The following is a 17,585-nucleotide window of genomic DNA, read 5'->3' as shown; positions in this document are numbered from 1 at the left end:
TACTGCATATCCCTCTGTCGGTCCTGTGTGTTCTCTTGAACTGAAACCTAATATTCACTAGAAAATCCTAAATATTTGTGTTGCCAATATATGAGTTTTTTTCAGGGTTTTCCTTATCTTTCTGGGTGACATTTGGCAACTCCAGTAATTAGGCACATGCACTTTTTGTGGTTTTCATTTATCTCAGCTTACTCTTCCTGTAGAATCATGTTGCACAAGCAAAAAAAAAAAAAGCTTTTTTTTTTTTTTTTTTTTAATTGCAAGTCATAGGTGTATCCTCCTTTCCATTTATGAGAAGCCTGCTTGTTGAGCTCTGTACCATCAGCTGGAGAAGACTCCCTTTTTGTTTCTTCTTGTGTTCACCTGCCATCACTGCCTTCAGAAGTGAGTCTGTTCCTCTTTACTGCTCTTGACATGTTCAGAAGAAAAGGCAACAGCAAATGTGTTTGTACAGTGGACTGGTTTTGGTGGTTGTCAGTCTTTTGGTGCCTTTGGAAAGTAAGGTGAAGGATGTGGGGAAAGCAGTAAGCTGAAGCATGTAAAAATGCTCAGGTCGTTAGTTGACCTGAATTGGTTTCATTCAGGTACCTGCAAATGAAGCCTCAGATTGTGAGGAGAAGGTGGGAAGAAGGCAGTGGAGGGATGGAAATGAGCTCAGGTGTAAAACATATTACCATGTGCAGTAGTAGTGACTTTTTTGATACCAAATGTTCTGCTTCATAAAGTTTGGACGGTTTGATATATATGGGAGATCAGAGAAAAGACTGTGAGTGGTGGTAAACTTCAGTGCTGTTTTCTCCCTGATTTTGTCATGATAGAGAAAACAAGAACTGAATGAGTGGACTAGGCGTCTCTATGCCAGAGTAATGCTTTCAGCTCTGCTGCTCCCTCTCTCTTGTCTCTTGGCTTTGGCTGGACCCATCAGACTTGGATACCTTAAGTAAAGAGTTGATTCTTTTTTTTTTTTTTTTTTTTTTTTTTTGAGTTGCTTGTTGAGTTGAAGTACTAAGTGCCGAATAGTGGAATACACTATTTCATGGAGAGTTGATAGCAGGAAATTTAAAATGCCTTGCAGGTTTTCTAGTGGGGGCATATTAAAGCCAGAAGTCCCCTTTGGTTCTTTCCTCTTCTTGTCAGACTTTTTCGTTACTTGTATTCTCATCTGCCAGATTTGATTCAGCATCTTTCTTGCAGCTGGAAGTTGTCCAGGTGCTTGTGCAGTGTGTGTGGGAAAACAAAATCCTCCACCTTTGCTTCTTGGGAAGAAATGACCTTCTGTATGTTGTGATGGAATTTTAACCGGGGGGGCTGAGGAAGTGCATTTTCTACATTTTCAAGTAGAATTTGTGTGCAAAGGGAATGTAGCTTTCCCTAGCCACTTTTAGGGTGCAGTTACTACCTGTGATATTTGAGGATGCAGCCTGTCTTTTCCATGTCAAAGAACTCTGGGCATAAAAGCAATCTTTACAATCTCAGCACAACACAAATGCCAAAGGAACATCCAGTTTATGTCCTGGAGTGTAGAAGCTGTCTAGTTTTGGTTTATATTATGTTAGTGCGTAAGAGGGCCAGGCAGATGTTCTAGAAATAAAATACACACTTGAGGGCTTGAGACCCTCTCTTTACTGGAAAGATATTTCCATTTGTTAGCAAGACTGTGCAAAAACTAGTGCAAGTAGCAGGAAACAGGAAGGAAATCTCATGTAATGAGTAGTTAGATGATGTTTAACTTAAGGAGACCTGCTCCTAGCCAAATGTTAGTTCCAGACTTCAGAAGTGCACATGTGATCACAGTATCGAATTGCAGCAGTCAACATGCATCCTGAGAATACTGAAAGATATTACAAATAAAAATTCAGTTTGTTGTCCTCTCCTTGCTCAACTGCACAAAGTGGAGCATTGTTTCATTTTGGGCAGGGAAGACAAAATGTCAGAACTGTTTGCTGTGACCTGGTTGAAGATATACTTGAAAATATACTACTGTCCTTGAAAATACACTACCATCTGGCAAAAAGAAAGGTATTAAAATCTTGTGCTATTTTCAAAGCTCTGGGATTGCTGCTGTACAGCCAATGCAGGGAAGTGAAGCAGAGCTGACCAGGTTGGCTTACCTGTTCAGTGTGCTACTGGGTGGCTTTTTCCATTCTTGAAAACCTGACCTCTGGAGCTGTAACTCTATAAACACTTTTAAACACCATTCCTGTCTACAGTCTTACTTCTGCAACATTTTTTTTTCTCTGCCATCACTAGTGTTTGTGCGTCTGCACAGTAAAAATTAAATTACTATTTTTTTCTGTCTTAGCTGTTTGGTTTTTAGCCATGCTGTGCCCTCACACTGTGTCATGGCATGGCTTCCACAAACAAAGAGGAAGGGGTGAGTGGCAGCTAGGGATGGAGGGGAAGTCTGGAGTGCCCCTTGGCTGATAGCATGGATGCCTACCAAAGAAAACAGTTGCATGGCTATGGCTCAGGGCAGTAATTAAGGAAACAGGAAGCAGGGGCTTACTGCAAAATGGTGAGTCCTGACTTAGACTTTTAGGTTTAGCTCCACAGCTTTCTATATGCTTCTGTCAAAGTCTGTGTCTTGCTTTTCTGCCTTGCAGAACTGATTTTTGAGGACTCCTGGTTAAGTGCTTACTACGTGGGTGTTAGACCTGTTGCATGAGCTGAGCAGAAGGGGACTGAAACAGATGAGAAGAACTCTTGCCTTGTCCTGTGGCAGCTGTGAAGCTTGGGAGGATCAGTTTGACTGTTTTGAAGACTGAAGCACTGTACTGATGCTGTGGGCTCACCTTGGCTCATAGCCCTGCTGATTTGTGCCCATGCAGCTGTGTTCTGGCTCCAGCTTCTTAAGTTGTTATCAGAGCCAGATTAATAGTGGGGCAGGGGGCTCTTCTCAGATACCTCAGCAGCAGTAGCAGTGGTGGCCAGTTTTGCTTTTTCTGTTCTGTTGCCTACAGAGGATGGGCAAAGGGGAGGTTATCAGCACAGGCGCTGGCTGGAGAAGGGCAGGAGCTTCCATTCAGCCAGGCAGGGCAGTGAGCTGAAGCAGCGAGTTGGTTCAGCAGGCAGCAGCTTGCTTTTTGTAGGATTCAGCTTTCCTGCTGTGTTGAAGTGTGCTGTGCAATTATGGCTAAAAACCTTTCTACTTAGTAATAAATTATTCTTATTTTGTTTGGTTTGGTGTTTAGTTGCCAGCACTGGTGATGTTGAAAGCTGCTCGTGGTTGCTGTGGTCTGCTTTGGTCTCTTTTCTCCCAGGCTATTTCTTCTCTCCCCATTTCCCCCTTCTACTTTAGCACACCCTTCCTCTTTTGAGGAAAGCTCATACACGTGAACAGCTTGCCCAGGACAACAGCAGCAGTGTTAATATTATTTGAGTCAGCACAGGTGTCACCAATCAAAAATGCAAATTTTCTTTTTTCACCACAATTAAAAACAGCACCACTCAATACGTAAGGATTTTGACGGTAAAAAACTGAAAACAATATTTAATCCTCCAAAGCAACACAAAGGCCCAGTTTTTCATAAAAGTTCCTGGCTAGCTCAAATGTTCTATGCCCTGCTGCCACCATAGATACGTATTTTCCCACTGGCAAAAATACAGGGGTGATCTTTGTTCTGTCAGTCACAAAATAGGCCACTCATCTTTTTAAGTTTAACATGTCCATATAAGCAAGTGTGGCTTGCTCTTTGCAACTAAACAAAAAGATTACTACAGCTCTTTTCTGAAAGCTGTCTTTAGCTATAAATTCCTTTAAGTGACAGATCCTGGCCATTGTGAGTGCCTTCTTTGCTTGCTGAGGCATATAAATAATTTCCTTTATTACTGTTCTGAGTGCAGTCCCTTGATACAGCGCCTTTATGTGAATGAGATCAAAACTTTGCCTTTGATCTGCACAGGGATTTTAAATTCTCTATTGTAATTAATGGAGGCTTTGTCTTTCTCCTGCATTCTCCACCAAAAGATCTCAGAGCCTTTTGTAAATGTTAAGCAATTAGTAATGCAGCAGCAGACTGGTGAATTGTGTGTGCGTTTTGCCCCTAGAAAAGAGACGGTCTAAAATGTGTCAGCACACACTATGTTTGGGGCTGGTTTGACATGTGCCAGTACAATTGTTTTTCTTGGAAAATGCCAGTTTTTGCAAAACTTTTTTTAAAATTATTTTTTTATTTTTTTTTAAGCATTCCTAGAAAGCTTACTGTTTTGAAGACTTCTTCTTAAGAAGGGCATTCAGGTGTCAGAATTTTTAGCGCGTGGCTGCATGTGTTGATATGTGATGAGCAAGGGGAGGAGCAGGCAGGCGCTGCAGGCCCACTCCCCCCAGGGCACTATTGCCCTCTGGTCTCAGACGTCCCATGGAAAGTGGCAGCTCCAGGAGATATTTGATCTTTTGTGCAAGGCTGGTCAGCTTCCTCAGGAGGAATTGTCAGGTGTCTGCCTCTCAACTGAGGTGCAGACAGATGGGGGTCATGCCACTGACCTGAGTCGGGTAGAAATGGAGTTTGACGTTGACTTGCCCATTTGCATATGATTATCTGAACTCACAGGATTTGAGCTGCTGGTTGAGAAAGTGCAGCTGGCCGTGGTTTTGTCTCTGTGAAGAGCAGTAAGACTTTGGGACCAGGAAAATAGCTTCCTGTGCAGTTCTGGTTGTACAGTCCTTGCACATTTCTTTTCTATGTGCTGCTTGTACCAAAGAGGATGACAAAGTTACTTGAATAAATCATCAGTAGTAGAGCCAACAGTAACAAACCAGTCTAATAGCTTCCAAAGTTAGGGTTTAATCATGAGATTAAAGTACATAACGTAAAAGTTGTGGTTCAGGCAGTGCTGAGGATCCAGCTCAGCACTGATTGAGTTTGAAGGAAAGCACCATATCCACAGTCCCATGATGAGCACTACGGCAGCTGCTGCTTTCTTTGGGGTGAGGTTCAGCCCTGCAGTCAGAAATAACTAGAGCTAAAATTAAGTAGTATTTGCTTTTGTAAGAGGCAGAAGCTTGTGGTCAACTTTTTAATAACAAAGCAGTGAACAGTAAAGATTTAAGAAGTGAGCTGTGCTATGTACTTGATTTTTTTAAAATCATACTAATATTATTCAGAGTGAAGGTAGAAAGGATCAAGTAAGTTGACATCGGCTTGCTCTTTCTTATAAAAAGGAGAAAGCAGGGACTTTTCTTCTTGTTACGGTGCTCCTGCTGACTTTAAAGGTCATTTATTTCCCTACTTGGAGAAATACGCGACAGCCTTGGTGGTGCTTCCGTCTTCCTGCAACTAACTGGTCCTGTTCTGTGCAGTTTGCCTGTACTCCATGCACTGAGGCGGCCTACCTAGCTTAAAGATGTCATGCTGTGTAGCATGTGTGTATGCGATCTGCTCATTATATTATTTTTTTGGAAAGGCCACAATAGCTTCCACTGTGACTAAACCATATTGATTGCCGATACTTCCAGGAGCCTGTTAAAACATTGGAGAGCTTCCAGGAAACCTTGCTGATTTCCAGGGGACTGGTCAAGAAGTGAACTTTTAGGTGTGAATTTAAATTTATGGTTCAGGGAGACGATCGAGGCTGTTGCTGAATACCTTGGTGCGCGCCCATCCTTCCCTGTACTTGGATGTTGCTAGTGCTGGCTGCTGTGGTCCTGAGGTGGTTCAGAGGACTGGCGCTGCCTGGTAATTGAATATCAGCTCAGAGAGGAGATCCCAAGCCAGAAGCGAGGCAGGTTGTAACAGATGTCTGGGAGAAATCCCAGTTATTTCTGTCAGAGGTCTTTCCAAGGCATCGTCTTCCTGTGCCCGTGGTTACACCTGGCCTGCCCTGTGCATGTTCATGGCAGAGTCATTAGACTGTCTGCAAATATCACGTTAAGGCTGTGACCATTCAGCAGAGCCTTGTGGTGGGTCATGGTGGGGTGAGGTCCATCTGTGGGCAGGAGAGCTCTCCCTGGGTGCTGGGGCTGCTTGCAGGAGATGTGCTGGCACTGAGACGTCTGCTGGTGGCATAATCAAACCAGCCCGGAGCAACAGATCCGCATCTGCTGGAACTGGTCTGGACTAAGTGATCGCAGTCCCAGCCTGTGCTCAGCCTACCTGTGCTGTCTTCCCCTGCTGCAGGTTTCCTGACTGACCTATGAAATGGAATTATTGGGCATTGTGGAAAGATGTTTTACTCAGATCTCATTTAGAGAGCATGCAAAGAATTGCTCCAGAATAACAGGGGAAAATGTTTCTTGCAGGAAGGGGCAGAGGAAAAGAAGAATTCCTGCAAACAGGTAGGTGGAGAGCAGGCAAGGAGCAGCAATGCATCATGTGGGACTTAATGTGGCTGCAACCTGGTATGCAAGCTGAGCTCTGATCTCGCAGTAAAATGCCCTTTTGCATGGATGGTTCCTTCCTTGTAAGAGTCCAGTGTAAGCCTTACAGCTAAACCACGGTGGCTGTTACAAAGTTGGACAAGTTGGTGTTTGCCAAACTAGGCAGTGGCATTAGTCTAATCATTCAGAGTACATCATTTGGGTTTGTGAAGCATGGGCTGACATTCTTTGGTGTGTTGCATTAAAGCATCATTCAGGTTCTTTTCAGAAATGTACTTCTTGCTCCATCCAGGCTAAGTTTTTGTTTGTTTGTTTGTTTGTTTTTAAACTATTTCCATGTGCTTATATTTGGATTCTCTGTTTTTGTCCCAATGATGTGGGGTACTTTCCTTTTACTGCTCCTGTTTCTTTGTCTGTTCAACAGAGATAAGTGTGTGCTGGGGGCAGTGAGCAGGGAAAAGGTCCTTAGCATTTCTTCAAACGCATTATGGAAAAGTTCTGGAGTTTGACAGGTATTGAGAATACCTGGGCAGATTTATACTCTTGAGCGTGACTGCTTTTCTGCATGCTGACTGTTGCTGTGTGAACCAACGTGTCCTTGGGGCAGGCTGTCAGGGTGGGAAACCCGGCCAGAGGATGAAAGGCGCTTTCACTGTCCTCACAAAATGCCATCTTGGAAGGATGTCTTGGCAGCAGCAGGCCAAGCCAGGCACATGGCCATCTGCAGAAGTGATGGGGATAGGGAGGATCCTGGCTGGCAGCAGTGCTCTGCTTGCTTCTTTCTCCATGGCTCCTGCCCCAACCTGACAGCTGGGAGGCCACCTGAGTGCCTCCTCCCGTGTCAGTGTCACCCTGCCCGAATTAACCTGGGGCTGGCAGCATCGAGGTGTCAGCCCCTCATCCAGTTGCTGCTGCCCCTTCAGCACACAGACTGCCCACGCAATTCACCTGCAGATGTGTGTGACATACCTCCAGGTGCTGGGGGACTGAAATGGCAGGGCTCTTGTATAAGCAGCACAACAAAATGAGGTATGACAGATTATGTTTCCAGCAATAACCTCTTCCTAAGCTTAGGAGGTGGCATATGGGCTCTCTGTGGCTAGGGCTTTCTGGGCAGCAGGCCTTGGGAGGCTTTCTACCGAAGCAGCTTTGCTTTGCTGTTAGCAGTAGGGCAGGATGTTCTGCTCTTGTTCTGGCCAAGTCTTGCTGGATCTGAAGGCAAATATAAGGGTTTTACGTGGCTCTTCATGTCATGAGGGACTGGAGGGAGGGGGCTTAGGGCACACATCCATATTGATGTTTTCTTTTGGTTTAGTAAATTGCTCAGAAACAAGGTATTTGTGTTAGGAAGAGTGTGGAGATCATTTCATTATTAAAAAAAATAAAGAGCAAATGTATCATCTTAATTGAACATTTGGGAATAAGAACAGTTTAGCTGCATTTAAAATTAGTCAGGCTTGAAATGTATGCAGTATTTTATTTATATAGCATACACTGAAGACAATACCATGCATTCACTGCCCTGAGGAGCTCAGCAGCACTGCTGCATTTGCAAAACATTAGGTACACCAGTGCTCTGACCTTACTTGGCATTCCCAGAATGACAGAAGTGCTTTAATAATGAAAAGGAAGTTACATCTATAAGGATGTTTAAGTGGAACTTGGGCATTTATAGTCCTAAGAGGACTTTAAAAATCTTCCCCTGTAATGACTGTTTCCAGCACAATTTTCCTTATGCCTCCTTGTGGCTGTATTCCTGTTGGCATCACAGTGCAGGAGCTGCTCGAGGGAAGAAGCTCTAACAGGGCAACGTGCAAGCAGGGCAGGGTGAGGCATGCTGTGAAAGCTGTTTGGTCTGATGTGTGAGGTCTCTTAGATCCCTGACCTTTGGTTGGAGACCTTTCCAAAAATATGAAGGAATGCAGAAAAGGAACAATTAAAGCTTTGCTAATAATGACGTTTATTCAGGAGGCTAAATCTCAGCCTGCAGATGCTGTTCTGCTCCCTTCCCTTTGTAAAAGGTGTACAATACAGAAAGCAGCCATGCTGGTGGCTGGCAGGCCCCCTGCCCCTATGCTTTGTGCCACCTCAGCTCTGACTGGCCTCTCCAGCACAGATCACAAGCTGTAAGGTCTCAAAATGCAAGACTGGTGTTTGCAGCTTGCAGAGCATAGGACAGCTTTTCATAATTGGGGATTTTAGTCATGCTCAATATCATGCTGTGAAACAGAGCTAGCTAATATCTTCGAACTGTAGTTAAGAGATGTAGTAACTCATCTTAAGTGCCTTCATTTCAAGTATCTGTGAGAGGAGGAGTGGGGATTGCAGTGTGCTGTTGTTCCTTTCCTCTTCTGGGACAGTGGGATTGCTATCTTTTCCACTTGTATTGAGCTGGAAAAAAGCGAGTACTTATGCAGGATTTTGTAACCTTTGCAGAATGCATGCATATCATTAGTCTGTAATTTGATTTTCCAACAGGAAAGGGGAATACTGACTATTCTTGACAAAAGTGCTTATTAGTACACTGTGAGTATTAGTTAACTGTGCTCCTTTTCTTTCCCCCCCCCCCCCCCCCCCCCCACGAAACTTCCCTTGCAGATCTTACAATTATGTGTCTGGAAATCCTTGCTTTACCCATAAAAGAATATGGGACTTGGACCCCTCTCCCAAAGGAGACTGAAATATAACAATGCCACCGCATGTGATTTTAGTCCATGCTAACACAGACCTGTGACTGAATAGATGGAGTTATTGCAGTCTCCTTTTATCTCCTGCTTCAGATGCATGCATTTTGATAGGTTGCCTTATAATAAATAGTTGCTATCTGAGTTTAGGGGGAGATAGACCATGAAGAGTGTAGAAGTGTTATAGTAGTGTTACTGATTTTCTTACTGTCAAGCTCTATAATACTAAACAATTATTATTTATTTATTTTACTCAAATTCAGTTCCTCCCATGTAGCAACATGTAGGGAAGTATTTTAATATCCATTTCATTGATGCAGCATACTCTACTGACTTGCCCAACTGTTACTGAGTTGTACATTTGGGAGCTTGAAAGATTCCAAATTTGTCTTCACCAGACCATGCAATCTTTAGCCAGTGGCAATGTCAAAATTAAATACGTTTTCATCGTTTGGTAGGTCTCCCTGGGATTCTCAGAGGTTCTTAATGAGGCCAGTGACAAATAGTTCTTGGTGTTCTGCAGTTGTAAAAGGTGGTAATGAGTGATGGTGGTGCTATCAGAAAGTGAGTTTGGTTTTACAGTTTGCTATCTACTGTAGATCTGGGTCATTCTGCAGACAAAGCTTATGTGCCTCCCTTCTGGAGAAACAAGCACTCTGACATTGTTTTTACCACAGAACTGAGTTTCTTGCAAAATATTTTCAGCTGGTAGTCTGGTGGCTCAGTTTAATTAGCTGTAGAAGTATGTTCTGTTGATTTTATTTTCTACTCTAGATGCAGGTCTTCATTCCATAAACTTTGGGCACATTTTGAAATGGATCTACCAGATGTTTGTTCTTACTATCTCTTCTACCCCTACATATCCAGAAACTTTGCATTTATTACAATCTTTCTTTCTGTTTTTTCCTTCTCCTCAGTGAGTGACCTGCAAGAAGAAGGTAAAAATGCTATCAATGCACCAATGAACCCAAGCACTGTGGACATGCATCCAGAAGATACTTTCTTAGGTATAGTATTCATGCTACAGAACTCAGCTATGCTATTATTAATGAAGGCTGCCATTGTGACTCCATATCCGTTGCTTTTCTGTTGAATATAGATGGCTAAGTTGAAACAGAGAGAATTGAGAACTATTGTATGTCCGACATAGACTAGAAAATAGAGATGCTAAAAAGGAATTTAAAGAGTGTTGTGGTTCAACCCGGCTGGCAGCTAAACACCACACAGCTGTTTGCTCACCCTCCCCCCTCCCTCTCTGGGATGGGGGAGAGAAACGGGAAAGTGAAGCCTGTGAGTTGAGATAAAGACAGTTTATTAAGATAGAAAATAATAATAATAATAATAATATGTACAAACAAGTGATGCACAATGCAATTGCTCACCACCCGCTGACCGATGCCCAGCCCAGCCCCGAGCAGCTGGCCCCTCACCGTGGCTAGCCACCCCTATATATTGTTCAGCATGACATCAGATGGTATGGAATACCCCTTTGGCCAGTTTGGGTCAGCTGTCTTAGGTCTGTCCCCTCCCAGCTCCAGCTGCACCCCCAGCCTGCCCGCTGGCAGGACAGAGCGAGGAGCTGAAGAGTCCTTGGCTAGGTGTAAGCACTGCTCTGCAGCAATTAAAACATCAGCATGTTATCAGCACTCTTCTCATCCTAATCCAAAACATAGCACCCTACCAGCTACTAGGAGGAAAAATAACTCTGTCCTAACTGAAACCAGGACAAAGAGCAATGCCAGCTATGCAGCTACACTTAAAGTAAGAGTAGAAGAAAATTGTCCTGCTCAAGGAATTGGCAGAGGACTTGAGTTTTTCTGTGGCCATCCTGAAAACATAGAAAATTGGGATTTGAAAAGAATTAGATGGAAAATACTGCTGAGTTTGTCTGCTTTAGAGTTGCTTCAGTGTCATTAATCCATTGTCTAGTTGCATCTCAGTCTTTATTTGTCCTCATGGACATCCTTCGTTGGCAAGGAAGTAGTATCTTTCCACATATAGATGCAAAACTGAAGAATCAACTGACAGAAAGTCTGTAGCAGAAGTGTGTGTTGTGGTTCCTATGGAACCATTAAACTGCCTCAACTAAATGTATGTGCTACACTTTCATTAACAGCTGGATGCCAGGTTCTGACTTTGGTTACTGCTGGCAGTTTGCAAGTGATGTTGCAGCAAAATGGGACCTGATAACGAACAGATCAACATTTACGTTGTTGAAAACAATAATATGATTAGTATGGGAATATGTAAAATGAGGAATGCTTTATAGAAAGAAGGCAAGTATTCAAGTTCCAGTTCCTCTCCCTGCCAAGTCCCTCAAAGAGCAACAACATAATGTAATAGCAGTAAGTGTTTAAAACTTGTTGGAAAAAATGTATTTTTTTTTCTTTCCTGGACATAACTTTCTTATCTACAGAATTAATTGAAGCAAGCTGTCATGGTGGCAAATAATAAAATCAGTTCTGAAGACCTCTCATGCAAAGCCATGACCACTGGTGGTCCTTAAGCAAACTTCAGGGTGAATTGTATACCCTTATGGGTCTTGTTCAGGATTTTAGTTCACAGCTTTTTGGATGTGTACTGGGTGTCACTTCCTTACAGCTAGAGTGCCTGACTCATCCCAGGGGGTAAAGAGGAAGTAAAGGATCAGGGGAGGAAAAAAAAAAAAATCAGCCGAAGAAATCATGTTTCTTCCTAGATTTGTGGAAATTTGTCAAGAGTGTTCAGATAAAAGGGTCTTATTTTTTATTAATATTAAGGGCACTGCAAAATACCAAACCCAAATGTCTGGGAAAAGCCTGAGGTAACCCAGTAGGATAGTGTAGTTTGCCTCGTAGCTATGATTTGTGAGGGTCATGTTTCCCATCTGAGAGCAGTGAGTTCTAGCACTGTATTAGCAAGTCATGGTAGATTGGTCATTGTCAGATTTTAGAGAGTTCCTCTATGCAAAGTAGCAATGGCCCAATCTGTGGTCATACCCAAGACCCTCCCTCGTCATTATATTGGAAGGAACTGGGAAATCAAATGGAATACAGGATTTCATATTGCCTCTCTAGACTCAGCTAAAGATAAATCTGCAGGGTCTATAAATTATTATTTTAGCTGAAGGCATGTGGATCTCCTCATTCGGTTGTGACACTGCCACCTGTTGTTGTGTTCCTGTTGTGTAGTAGCCAAGGTTTGCTCTCCACTTGAACAAACCTAACCTTGATCACAGCTGTCACTTGACTACTAAAGGAGCTAAAATGAAGGGTGCAGGGAGAGAGGTCTATTACTTGAAAGCAAGCAACAGAATTTAAAATACAAGACTTGCTCCAACTGTTTCTTAAATACTGATATACCTATCTACAAGAGCATATAAACATGAATGTGATGCATATATTCACACATGCTGTTGGGAAGATAATTCTGCCAAAGGCTGTTTGGTTGTTAGCTTTACAGATTTAAAGTTGATTTTTCTACCTATATTTTAGTATGAAATCATCCTTTCTAAAAGTTAATCTTTACATTCCTACCTCTTGTGGTTGGATGGTTGGCCATTGGAGAGCATTTCCCACGTCTTGCCATCCCACAGTAACAGAAGAAATAAAAGACTATATACCTGAGAGATGTATTTTATGTCCTTCTGGCACACATAAGCAGAACTGATGAAAATTGGGATAATTTTCATTTTCTGGGTTAACCAGAGATTAAGCAGTTCCTGCACCCAGGGCCACATGTGTGTGACCCTTGCTACCTGTCAAGTTTTAGGGAAGCACAAACTGTCAGCCTGGGTCTCAGCAGCTGCACTAAGTGTAGTGCCATAAACTTGCTTTACTTTTCAAGGTAGTGTAGTTTGGGAAGGATATTTTCAAATACAAATGACATACAAATTGAGGAGAGAGAGGAAATAATTGGCTGCCCTTTTTGGTTTGTTAGTATTAGTGTGTCCTACAGTATAGAGGATGGTGATTTTTCTGATGTATTCTGCATACACAGGATCTGGTTTGGAGAAGGTCAGTGGAAACAATTTATTTTAGTAACTTGTATTATCTTTGTATGACTATTAAAAAAAATCCCTAACACTTTGATCATTGGATATTCCCTTGCCAGGGTGATGACTGGGCACTGTCATTTCTTAATCAGCTGACAGGTCACTTCATGAATAGTAATTGTTGCAGTATTTCAACAATGTATATTTGATCTAACTCATTTCCTATTTCACTCGGACAGAGGAGAATGAGGAGCGCACTATGATTGATCCTAACTCCAAAGAAGACCCCAGGTTCAAAGAACTGATCAAGGTAGGATATCAGTACTTGGTCTTTTTTTCAGATCTTTAACTACTGAGCTAGAGTCATTTGCAAGCTGGTTACCACGGATACAGTTGAGGAGGAACAACTCATTACTGAAGTATATCTGAAAACTGAGGAGACAAACAAGGATGCTGTTGGTAAGGCTAAAAGCAACGAGAGAAACAAGAAAGCCTGAATGTCAGAGTGCCCATGGAAAAAAGCTCTGCTATCCATTTACATCCTTGTGATTATTAAAGGGAGGATCAATGCTTAGCTTTGATCTACTGCAGTCATTGCACATAAACTTAGGCTCTTTCTCTCTACAAAGACATGAAAGGAGCCTTGGAAATCTTCGGAGAGATTTCTGGGAAGGAAAGAGTAGGACCAAAATGAGCAAACACATGGTAGGGTACACCAAGGAGACCTATGGTGTTATAGGAAGGTTGGAAATGAGATTCTTCTTCCCTAATACTCTTTCTTTTTTTTTTTTTTAAAAAAAAAAAAAAGCTAAGAAAAAGGGTAAAGAAGGATGCTCCCATATATTAGTAGTTAAAGCCGTTATAATTTTTCAGCTTTCATACTGAATAGCATACCGATCTCCAGAGCATGGATGGAGACCAACAAGTGAGTGAACTGATGGACACCTTAGCTAATAATGTCTACTTTCTGTCCATTGTGTATGTGAAGAATAAGGGAATAAGGCATTCAGCGAAACAATGATTTTCAATTTAATGAGAACTTGCTAACTCACAACTTGATAATTCAGTTTCTCAAAAATTTTTAAACATTAATTTGTTCTGATTATCTTTTGTGCAACTCCTACTGTTCTTACTTTAACAATGGATAACTCAACATTTGTGAAAAAGAGCCTACTCTCTTCTAGAACTTCAGTTATGATTTTTTCAGTGGTTTCTTGGAGCAGAGAATTATATCTACTCTGCATTCTGAGCAACAGCACTGCAAAGTGACTTTGTTCTGTTTTGTGTGGTTCTGCCTCTCATGATTCTTTTTCCTTGGTTATCGCTATATCTGTGTTTTATGTGGCAGGGAGGTAGAAAGTCCCTAGTTTACTTGTAGACTTGGGCAGGGGCCAGAGCATCCTGAGTCTGTATTGTTGCTGGAGACACTTGCCCAAGGTGCTGGTGATAATGTGTCCCCAGCTGTGCTGACTTGAGGAGTGGCTTCCTCCCTCCTGGCAGTGCTTGTAGTTTCTGCCAGCTATGATGGAAGGTTTGATCTTGAAGGACTGCTATTTTGGAGAACCTTTTCTATCAGGTAAGTTGTTGAAATTAGCATAGTGAAAGCTTGAGCAGAAACAGAAGTGCTGGCAATTCTGAACAGATATGATCTCTTCCCCAAAAGTGTTTGTGCTTATGTCATAATTCCCAGTACACTTTCTCTTTATTTTTTTAAAAATAATTAAAATTATATATATATGTATGTTTTAGAAACAGCAGTTCAGCTGTGACTAGGTGGGTCTGAAAACTTTGGCTAGTGTTTACCTACTCCAAACAGGGGAGTGAGCTGTGGCACATTCCTTTCAAGATACTGTCATGTTCTGTCTGCAAGCTTCTCAGAATGAGGCTTCTCAGAATGCCTCAGCAAACTGTTCACCCGGTACATCTTTAAAACAAGCCCAATGATCTGTTATTAACAGTGCAATAATATGTTTAGGATTACAAAACCACTTCAAATAGGGTTTAGCAAAGAGCTGTGTTCAAATTTCTTTGTTATTCTAATTCACCTGGAATACAGTGTGTTTTTAAATTAGGTGAATTTGCACATTCTTTCTTTGTTAATACCCAGATCCATTAATTCTTTCAAAATGTACCGTGGTCTTGTACCACTCTTTCAAAGTACACTGTGGTTTCTTTGCTAGTGGAGCGGTAATATTACCATGAATAATTCAGTTGAACCAGAGTTGCTGCAGTGAAGAAACCAAATGCTCTCTGTGATGTACGAGACTTGATAGTGAAATCATAATTGTTTGTAAATTGGAAATTTTGCTTTTGAATTTAATATAAGGTGGTGAGTCTTTCTTGGATGTCACAGTCTAGCAAGGTTATGTTTTTCTTTTTGAAAGGCTGAAAACCTTCAGGAGGAATGAAAATCAGACCTACAGCAGGACTAGAGATTGTGTATGAGTGCCTGAAGTACACTGCAGAACTAGGCTCTGGTTCAGTATACCAGTTTGCACTTGCATGAAAGGAGGGTAACTTATTACCAATTAAACTGCAGCAGCTGGTGCAGGGAACAGCATGTAACTCCACATTGTTTCCTTGGGCTCATCCTCCAAGGAGAGAGATGTGTCCTGCAGAGTGCCTACTTGAAAAATTAGGTAATTAAGGTAATTGCTGAACATTTGCATACCTCTCTGCAGTTGAGTTTTTACAAAGATGTAGTTAGAAAAACATTTAACACTATGTTGTTGTGAATCTATAAGGCAAGGAGAGGTTTGAATCATGTTGGCAAAACATGTTTTATGCCACAGAATGAGGGTAATACAAGCAAATGAGCAGTTTATTCCTCATTTTGTGTTCTTCAGTGGTTAATGAAGTTTTCTGGCAGCCCCAGTGCTGCAACGAGAATTAGCCATGTTAACGCTATACAGCAGCAACCAGGAGAGGAGACTGTCTGCCCCACAGAGCTTGAAATCAAAGATCTCTATGGTCTTGCAAGGAGCAGGGAGTTGGATAGACTGACGTTGTTATAGTTCAAAGTAGTTCTCTCTCTTTTTCCCCTCAAAGAGGAATGTGTCAATAGCAGCAACAGAGCCTGATGCCTCTTCAAATTTGGCAGTATAACTTAGTTTCATTGGTGCCAGCCTAAATCTCTTTCAACACCAGAGTAAGACATGCCAATGCTTTGCCATCACTGATTTTGAGTGTTTCTGTTCCCCTGTCAGTCACATGCAGCTCGTGTAGATAGAACTCAGTGCAGAAAGGAAAAAGAGATATCTGTTGCTGACACTGATTTAATACCTAATTGTCTCAACAAAATGTTTTAATTTCTACTAGCCTGGTGCCATAGGAATTATAAGCATAGTGAATTGTTTGGTGCAAGCTTTTGTGAGCATTTGGAAGCGATTTTGACAGAGCTGCTGGGATTCCAACTGTGTAACACTGTGGTGATGAAGAATCCAAAAGGAAAAAAAAAATAATCATTCTTAATAAAGCAAATAGAGAGTAAATCCCCTCACTGAAGGCTGCTTAGTTGGGGATGCAAAAATACACGCTTTAAATCCTATTGCTCATATTAAAATCACTAAGAACTAAAATTAAACCTTAAAGTGTTGTTTGTTATCATCACTGACAGTATTCTAAAAATAGTTTGCCACAATTTGTCACTATGAAGTGATATGTTCATATGTGTTCCGATAAGTTCCCTACATGGCCTTGTTTGCCCTGCGTGCAAATGCAGTTTGGGACATGGCTAGACAGACCCAAAGCTGAAAATTCAGATCAGGAAAAGATGTGCTGTTATTTATATGTATATTTATATGTTATTTATATGTATAGTATTTTGATACAGTATTTTTATAGTAATTTACTCACAAAATACTCTGTTTCTAGTGTCTGAAATATGTGAGCTTCTTTTACATAGCATCCAATATTTGCTAAGTGGCAAGAGAACAACTAAATTCAAGAGTTTGAGTTTTGCATTTGGGCTGTTTTGTAACTGGACCCTGAAGTGTATCCTGTGATGTACCTGGAGCAAACAAAAAGAAACAATGTCTGTGATACTTAGAATCAAGTCTAGTTTGCTATTATGCTATTGCAAATCTGTTTACAGTTCAGTTTACATTAATACCTATACTGTAACTATTCAGTTAAAAACTGGCTGGGTAGCTGGGCCCAAAGAGTCATGGTGAATGGAGTTAAATCCAGTTGGAGGGCGGTCACTAGCGGAGTCCCCCAGGGCACAGTACTAGGCCAGTTCTCTTTAATATCTTTATCGATGATCTGGATGAGGGGATTGAGTGCACCCTCAGTAAGTTTGCAGACAACACCAAGTTAGGTGCATGTGTTGATCTGCGTGAGGGTAGGAAGGCTCTGCAGGAGGATCTGCATAGGCTGGACCGATAGGCTGAGGCCAACTGTATGAAGTTCAACAAGGCCAAGTGCCAGGTCTTGCACCTGGGGCACAACAACCCCAAGCAGTGCTACAGGCTGGGAGATGAGTGGTTAGAAAGCTGCCCGGCAGAGAAGGAGCTGGGAGTTTTGGTTGATAGTCAGCTGAATATGAGCCAGCAGTGTGCTCAGACGGCCAAGAAGGCCAAGAGCATCCTGGCCTGTATAAGAAACAGTGTGG

The 17,585-nt window shown here is 42.0% G+C and overlaps 2 long non-coding RNA genes across 3 annotated transcripts in view; one reads left to right on the top strand and one right to left on the bottom strand.

Annotated features, from left to right (window-relative positions):
* Positions 1-274: 274 nt before the first annotated feature.
* Positions 275-13,286, top strand: LOC118156444. Of its 2 annotated transcripts, none has more exons than XR_004746272.1 (3): positions 275-384; positions 9,918-10,007; positions 13,213-13,286. It is a non-coding gene; the product is annotated as an uncharacterized LOC118156444 (long non-coding RNA). The 2 variants fall into 2 exon arrangements; XR_004746273.1 differs by lacking the exon at positions 275-384 and adding an exon at positions 8,822-8,842.
* LOC118156460 overlaps positions 6,914-17,585 on the bottom strand; it is a 24,622-nt gene continuing 13,950 nt past the window's right edge. Inside the window, exons 2-3 of the long non-coding RNA XR_004746277.1 lie at positions 14,824-14,832; positions 6,914-6,924 (exon numbers count right to left, since the gene is read on the bottom strand). This is a non-coding gene — a long non-coding RNA (uncharacterized LOC118156460). The remainder of the gene's footprint in view (positions 6,925-14,823; positions 14,833-17,585) is intronic.

Source organism: Oxyura jamaicensis, chromosome 1 (genome assembly GCF_011077185.1).
Source record: "Oxyura jamaicensis isolate SHBP4307 breed ruddy duck chromosome 1, BPBGC_Ojam_1.0, whole genome shotgun sequence".
In the NCBI taxonomy this organism is placed as follows: Eukaryota; Metazoa; Chordata; class Aves; order Anseriformes; family Anatidae; genus Oxyura; species Oxyura jamaicensis.
This window is presented reverse-complemented; position numbering and strand designations above follow the sequence as displayed.